Source organism: Balaenoptera acutorostrata, chromosome 9, assembly GCF_949987535.1.
Source record: "Balaenoptera acutorostrata chromosome 9, mBalAcu1.1, whole genome shotgun sequence".
Taxonomy (NCBI): Eukaryota; Metazoa; Chordata; class Mammalia; order Artiodactyla; family Balaenopteridae; genus Balaenoptera; species Balaenoptera acutorostrata.
In genome coordinates this window covers 3,544,117-3,552,301 of record NC_080072.1, presented here as the reverse complement: position 1 = coordinate 3,552,301, position 8,185 = coordinate 3,544,117, and the positions used below count along the sequence as shown (strand labels likewise).

At 53.9% G+C, this 8,185-nt stretch overlaps 1 long non-coding RNA gene across 1 annotated transcript; it reads left to right on the top strand.

The window, feature by feature from the left end:
- The first annotated feature begins 20 nt into the window (after positions 1 to 20).
- On the top strand, positions 21 to 7,160 carry LOC130708918 (uncharacterized). The gene is made up of 3 exons (XR_009009297.1): positions 21 to 227; positions 850 to 1,031; positions 6,600 to 7,160. It is a non-coding gene; the product is annotated as an uncharacterized LOC130708918 (long non-coding RNA).
- The last annotated feature ends 1,025 nt before the right edge of the window (positions 7,161 to 8,185 follow it).

Below are 8,185 nucleotides of genomic sequence, written 5' to 3'. Positions count from 1 at the left end.
GGGGCTTCCAGCTGGAGAAGCCCACCTGCAGGGTACCCAGGCCCCTCTGGGCGAGTCCTGATCCGACCTCCCAGGGGGGCTGAGGACCGGCTCAGACACCCCGTGTGATGAGGCCTCGCCTGACCCCCACCACCCACAGTGGACCCCGCCTGCCCTGCTCGTGCCCCACCAGGCGCGGCCTCCTCGTCACCGTGGCTTCCAGAGCTGCCCAGCGGCTCTCCGAGCAGGTGAGTGAACTGCGATGATAAAAGACCAGGTCCAGGGGCCCCAGGGCAGGGACCAGGCTGCCTCTCTGCCCATCGTGCCCGGCCGTGACCGAGACCCAGGATTTGCCCTTCACGCCGCCTAGTCCCAGCAAGAGGTCCACCACGGACCCTAGGGCGGCTCCCCCACCCCCTGAATCGCCGCCGGGCACCCCAAGGGTCCCCTCCCCGGGCAGGGTTGATGCCACGTGCACAAGAACGCACACCTCTTGGCTCTGGGAGCTCTGAAATGTGTGGTCCGTTCACACACCCACCCACGCATCCACACCTTCATTCAGGAGGTTCTCAGCCAAGGGCTAGCGGCTCAGGTGGGGCGGTGGGGAGGGGCCCTTCGCCTCCCTCTAGCTGGTGACCGCACAGTGGAGCCCCACCTCCCTTTCTCACCTGGCAGGACCAGCCCTCTCCCCGTTGCTGCAGGCTCCAGGGAGATGAGTGATGGTGAGTGGCTGGGAGTCGCTTTCACATGGTAAAGACCATGATGTCATTACTGTAATTATTCCGGGGTGACGGCACATGTTTAAAAGACTTGCCTTTACGCCAACTTGACTGGGTATGAAACTCTCGGATCACACGTTCATTCCCTGAGGTCTTTGGAGGCATCAGATGATACCTGGGGAACCGGCCCCAGTGCCTGTCACCGAGGAGCACGTGACCCAGGCCCAGCCACCGAGTCCTGCTGTGAGAAAGGGGAGTCCTCTGTCATCTGGTCCCGCTGATGTTGTCTGCAGCCCAGACCATAAACCAAAGACTGTGGAAATTCAAATGAACGTAAGTAGACGGACAAGACTAAGAGGCCAACTCTTCTTCCTCACACGGTGGGGGACCCTGTAGAGGCAAAGGAGAGCAGAATTCATAAGGTAGATGTAATAGGGATAAAGTGAGCAGTGCCATGAGAGGCATGGCATCCCCTGCAGCCAACTGCCCGGGTTCGAATCCTGGCTCTGCTATTTCGCAGCTACATGGCGCTGGGCAAATTAACTCACCTACAAAATGGATTATTATAGGACCTACCTCGAAGGAATGGGATGCTGGGGGCATTCTATGACTTGTTCCTAAAGCACAAGGTGGGTACAAGGGCACCTGCAGCCTCTGTTCCGGGTGCTGTGTCATAACCACGATGACATTTGTGTAGCAGACAGCAGAGCCAAGAGATGTGTCACTGAGTTGCTGAATTGACTTACTCTGCCTCTGGGCTCCATCACTTGCTAACACTTCTTTTTACAATTCTTTAAGACACTTTGGTTGGATTTTCTGATATTTGATGCACTGAAAGGCATCATAGTGGTCAAATGGGAATTTAGAACATAAAAATGGTGTTTCAAATCAGTGAGGAAAAAAATTCAATAATTGGGGTTAGAACAACTGGGAAAGATCATTGCATCCTTACCTCCCTCCTACCAAAATAAATCCCAAATGCATCCAAGATTTAGATTTTTTTTCAATATGAAACAACCCTGGGAGAATTTATCATCTTGAAGAGGAAGGAGAGGGCCATAAAATAAAAGACTGATCAATTCGACTACATAAAAAACTAAAAATGCCTACCTGTCAAAAAATATTATAAACCAGTTTGAAGACATGACCCCTTGTGAAATGGTTGTAGCTGAAGGAGATGAAGTTTAGGGTGAAGAGCCTGCCCAAAGTCACCCACTCAGCCACTTGTCAGCTAGTGTTTGGTGAGCACCTACTGTGTACGGGGTAGATGTCACCAGGACGGAGCTGCGTCTGGGAGCTACCTTCACGGAGCTTCCAATCCAGTGGGAGAGGCACGGTGCTCACAGCCTCCTCAGGAGGGTAACACTGGGCTGCCTGTGACACCCACTGGGTCCCCGCAGCTGGGCTCTGGGTCCTCATGACTCTGAACATCCAGTGTCAGGACCCACGTGGGGGACGAGGCCCCGCGGAGGGAGGGATCACAGCTTTGCCTACAGGCACTTACTGCTCACCGGTATTGAACTCACAGCCTGCATCTCCCGTGAGTCAATTTGGGGGTACTCTGCCTTCCCCTGGGGCTTCCAGGGGACGAGGCCGACGCAGAGCCCAGTTAACTTGGTGCTGGTTTGTTATTATCCTGGGATAGTAACTGCCTTAGGCGTTGGGGAGGAAGAAAAGGACTTGGGACAAATTAAGCATGGTGCTGATGTGGAGACAAACAGAAACAATTATAAGTGGAGAAACTGAAGTCCTGAGAGTGGCAGTGATTTGTCAAGTCACAAGGCAGAGATAGGACTGGAACCCAAGCCTCCTGACTCCAAGGCCCATGCAATATCTAGGACATCTAACTGTGTTTCAGGGAAGGGGCCTTCTGAGCTGGGTTTCATAGGATAAATAGGAGTTTGCCAGATGGTGAGCAGTTAAGGCACAGGAAACAGCAGGTGCAAAGGCCAAGAGGCATGAAATTGAAGGGTTTGTTCAGGAGGCAGCAAGTAGATTAGTGGGGCTGGTTCCAGGCAGGTTCAGGAGAGTTACACGGAAAAAAATGTGGTAGCACACACATATTATCCCTTAGGAAGAAGGTGGCATTGGTTAAAGCTGTATAGCAGCTTTGGGGTTTTTTAAAGTGCTTTGGGGCTTGCCTCTTGTTTTAGTCTCACAGAAACCTTGAATTGTATTAAGGGAGGTGTCTTCCCCTTTTGACAGGTGAGGAAATGGGGGTGCAGAGGAATTTGGTGATTAGCACGGGGTCTCGCAGCAGGAAGGGGAGGAGTGAGGTCTCCAGTCACTCTGCCAGACCAAGAGAGCCAGCCTGCCCTGAAGAACTTTCTAGTCCCCAGACAGGCCCCGAAAGTGGCCCAGCTTCGGGTGGGGGGGTGAAGCCAGGACCCCTGGGGAAGGCTGTCCCGTCTCACCACAGGCACCACCAGGGCGGGAGCAACCCCAAAAGCTAAAATAAGGCTCGTGTGCTCCAAAAATACTCTGCTGAAAGCACTGTGGTCCTGGAAATGGGCCCGTCTGCTGGCTTCCCGCCCGGGGAATCAGGGTGGAGCACGAAAGCCACACTTCCGTCCCCACCACTTTTATTTGGGGAAATCAAGCCCTCGCCACCGCCACCAGAGCTGCCTCGATCCATGCAATGCTTGCTGGAGGAAGTCTGGGCACAGACGCAGGAGAGGTCGGTCACCCACTCACCGTTCACCAGCACGTCCCCGCGGTGGCCTTCCTGTGCCAGGCCCTGCTCCTGGCATCAGGGCACAGCAGGGAGCACGGCCAACCAAGGTGCAGGAAGCCTGGGGGTGGGGAGCAGATCAGGGCGGGTTCATCGTGCTGTGAGGACTCAGGGAGAAGATGCAGACAAGGTCACGAGTCCCGCCCGCATCAGTGCATTGTTCACTTATTCAGGACCCCCTGTGGGCTTAGCCTAGCTGAGCTCCTGGGTTCCTCCCAGCAGCCTCTGAGCTACTGACTTCTGACCTGTCCCCCTTTAACTTCACCACCTTGGCTCCAAACCTTTCTCTTTCTTCTGAAACCCCATCATGGGCCCCTGACCTCAGCGCCTACCTCCAAAGCAAACAGGCAGGCCGGCAGGAGCCTGCAAGCCTTCCTGGCCCTTCTCAGCAGGCCGGTGGCTGCCCTCACCCCACACCTCTGGCCTCCAGCTCCGCTGCCTGGCTCAGACCCTCTCAGCCTCTCTTCTGGAACAAGCACTTGCTTCCTCCCTGACTCCCCTGGGATCTCTCCAGCCGCAGACCCCTCTCCACACCCGGGCCTGAGAGCCAGCCTGATTCTCAGCTTACACACTCACTTCATGTTTCTGTCTTCACAGCATGTTTCCCAAATCTCAGTGATTCCAGGGCCAGCTTGCAAATTTTTGCCTTAGCCATGTGCCACCTGTTCTTTTATTTACTTACCTTTTCCTTCGAAGTGACTCTCTTTCCTCACTGAATTTTAAATGAAAAGGGAATAGGATGTCTTCATGACAAAAGGAAAACAATCTGTGACAGACGTGGCTGGTGTCCCCACTGTCTGTTCACACCTTCTCGCTTTACACTAGAGCCCTGACTTTTAGCTGCCCAGATCCAGGCTGTATTTCCCAACCCCACTTGTAGCAAGGTATAGCCATTCAACCGAAGTTCTGCACATGAGCAGAAGCGGTGGTTGGAACTTCCTAGAAGTATTTTTAAAAGGAGGGGGATGTGCGCTTCAGCATCCCCTTCTTCCTTCCTTCTAGCTGGAATGCAAACATGATAGCTGGAGCATGGGCAGCTATGTTAGACCATGAGGGAGTATAGCAACAAGATAGAAGGAGACTGGGTTCCTGATGGTCATGGAACCTCCCTACTGGCCTTGGAAGGCTTATCTCAGGACTGCATTTGTATGAGAGAAATAAACTTCTCTCACGGAGGCCACTGTGATTTGGGGATTTCAGACGTTTGCCATAAACCCAATACTGATTAAAACACCATGTCACGTGGAGTAAGCAGAAGATGACAATGAATGCGGTGAAAAATCATATTCTAAAACTGTGGATAGATTCAGCTGCCCTTCAAGGCTCTAAACCCAAGAGCTGCTCTTTCTGTTTAAAAAAAAAAAAAAGACATTAGTCATCATTAGGCTGAGACTGAATCTGTTTGTTCAGGACTGATGGATCATTGAAAATGGAACGTCTTTCTCACCATGTGACTCGGTGCTATTTAGTGCCAGGTCCCTTACCTCACTGCTCCCTAAAATCATCCAGCTGATCACACCCCACAGGCTGAAAGCACAGCACAATAGGATGAAGCCTGCACAGCCGCCTATTGACACCCCCGCTCCTAGCCTGGAACCACCCTTCCATGCCCTCCCCCAGGGCTCCGCCGTAAGCAGCAGCCCAGCTTCCAGCCACAGACGATGTTTATCACCCTCTGGAATTCCATCTCCTGCTGCCCTCCCCACCACCCAGCCTCCGCCCAAACGTTCCCCTGGGTCTTCTTTAGTAGATGTTTCTCAAGAACCCACCGTTTGTGGTTCTGAGCGACGGGTCCAGAGCCAGACAACCACGCCTTGCTCCCTGCTGGCTGGGTGACCTGGGCAAGTTATGTAGCTTCTCCCCACCTCAGTCCTGCTCATCTGTCAAATGGGCATAAAGGGTTACATCCATCAGTACATATCATGTGCTTGGAACAGAGCCCAGAACTCACGAAGCCCGCCCCCAACACAAGTTAGCTGCTGTTGTTACATGTCAAGCGAGGGGGCTACAGCAGCGGGCCGGGCAGGTGAGGATTCTGCTGTCCTGGGGAGGCAGGGTAACCTAGAGGCTCGGAAGACACAGTTCAGCCCTGCCGGCAGCATGACACCGTCTGCGATGAGCATGTCCCGCTGTGATAGGGGTTGGATGGTGGTGGACCGTTAGGGGCTTGTCTTCCTCACTAGGCAGGGGCCCGTGACGATAGGGAACTCAACTGACATTTGACTCCTGAGCACCTAGCCTAGCGGGAGCCTACACACAGCAGGGGTTTCAGGAAACGGTATCAACAGAGGAATGCGCGTGTGCGATGCCAGATGGGCAAAGACAGCGAGGCTGAGGGCAAGGCGGCCCAGGGCCCCCGACCTGTAGGTGCTCCTTCCAACCCAGGTCTCCGCCCCCCGCCCAGCACCGTTCCTTCTGCAGCTGCAGCAAAAGGCTTTGAGTGGCTTTCTTCCTGGCACATGTGACCTCACTGACACACGTGTGCAGACGTGCGGGTGGAGAAAGTGTTAGCTGTGTGGACCCCAGGCCTTGAAGTCATCAAACTGGGTTTGAATTCAAACTCTCCTGTGCGTTTGCTGTGTGACCCTGGGCAAGTTTACCCAAGCTCTCTGAACCCCATCTTCCTCACTGAGAAACTGGCTGTTGATGCCGTGATCTATTCCTGTATAACAAACGACCCCAACACTTAGCGGCTTAAACTACCAGTTATGTTCTTTCTGCCGGGGTTCCTGTGGGTCAGACACTCAGGAGGGCTCAGTGGACTGGTTCTGGTTCCAGGCCTCCAGTTTGGGCTTCCTCCCAATATGGCGGCCTGAGGGTGGCTGAATCACCTACCAGTGGCTCAGGGCTCACGGCCAGTGTGAATCTGCAGCCCACCCAGGTTCAAGGGCAGGGGAATTAGACCCCACTCCTTGGTGGGACAGTGGGAGGGTTCTAGAAGAGCGTGTGGGACAGGAGATGTTGTTGCAACCGTCTTTTGGAAAGTACAGTTGCCACAGATGATAACACTCATGCCGGCCTCAGAGGGGGCCCAGGAGGGTTTCTAGGTGGAAAACACCTGAAACAGCGTAGGTGCCTAATAAGTGACCTCTGTGGTGATTACAACCATGATTCATTGGCTCCCCTCCTACCCTTCCTTGGTCAGCTTACATCCTGTTCATAATCCACAGGAATCGACTCCCAGGAGACAGCTGGAAGAAGTAAGGATCTGTTGGTTCACTTGGAGTGGCCCTCCGCCCTGCGGAAGGAGTGCCAGGGCACTTAGCCCAGGCCAGGTGAGCTTCGGCGACAGCACATGGGAGCTGGGCATTCACAAGGGGCGTTTCCATTCTACCGGGTGAGCACGTGGTGGCCACACTGCCCCACCTGGAGGGCTCAGCCTCCACCATCGGTGTGACGGCCTCCCCATAAACAGTCCCTTCCAGGTCCTGGAGAGCCTTGTGGCTTGATTTCATCTCCCCTCTGACACAGCAGCACTGAATTAAGAATTTCTGCTGAAGGGAAACTGTCCACTGTAGGGGCCAGAGTATGTACTTATTGGACAGCCTTCCCGGATCCATCTTGGCAGCGCTCTTTGTTACCAGACTCAGGTTCGGCTGCTCGTTGCTCAAGAATCCAACACTGAGAGGCAAGTGCTGGGTAGAAGGAAAGACAGCTTGATTGAGGAAGCCGGCAATCCTGGGGAGAAAGTGGACTCATGTCCCAAAGAACCAGCTCCCCCCTCCCCAGGTTTTGCGCAGAGATTTTTTTTTTAATACATTTATTTATTTATTTATATTTTTGGCTGCGTTGGGTCTTCATTGCTGCGTGCAGGCTTTAGTTGCGGCAAGCGGGGGCTACTCTGGGTTGCGGTGCATGGGCTTCTCTGGGTTGCGGTGTGCGGGCTTCTCATTGTGGTGGATTCTCTTGTTGTGGATCATGGGCTCTAGGCGAGCGGGCTTCAGTAGTTGTGGCATGTGGGCTCAGCAGTCGTGGCACGTGGGCTCAGCAGTCATGGCTCATGGGCTCTAGAGCGCAGGCTCAGTAGTTGTGGCGCACGGGCTTAGTTGCTCCGCGGCATGTGGGATCTTCCCGGACCAGGGCTCGAACCCGTGTCCCCTGCACTGGCAGGCGGATTCGTCACCACTGCGCCACCAGGGAAGCCCCTGCTCAGAGATTTTATAGGGAAAAGAGGAAGGGGCTACGTGCTGGGAAGGGGTTGCGGGGTATGCATCAGCTCGTGGACGCTCTTCTGATTGGCTGGTGGTGAGCTAACCGAGAGTCAGTATCATCAACCTTCTGGTTCCAGCCAGTCAGGGTCTCCACGCTGGTGGTCAGCATGCAGTTAACTTCTTCCACCTGCTGGGGTTTCAGTCTCTGCAAAACGGCTCGCAGGATGTGGCTCAGATTACGATCTCTAGCCCTGGAGGAGGAACTAAAGGTCCTTGACTCTGTCTAATGGCTAAACTATTATTATTTCATCCTGCTTGACTGTCTTCCTTTGTTTCTGCATATTCTCATTTCCCTGATTAAATTAAATTTATTCTTTGGAACTCAGAAAAGGCCTCAGAGGCTAAAGTTTTTCTACACACGAGAGGCAGGTGGAGGACGGGGGTGCTGTCTGTTCCGGGAAGACCCCGTGGGGTCCTCCTGCTCGGTTACATCCTGATCCCTGATCACAGAGAGCATGGAAGGCCACCGAGGCAGGGAACCCTAGCCTGGGGTATCTTCCATGATCCGCCCTCTACTGGGTTGAATAGTGTTCTGAAAAAATTCA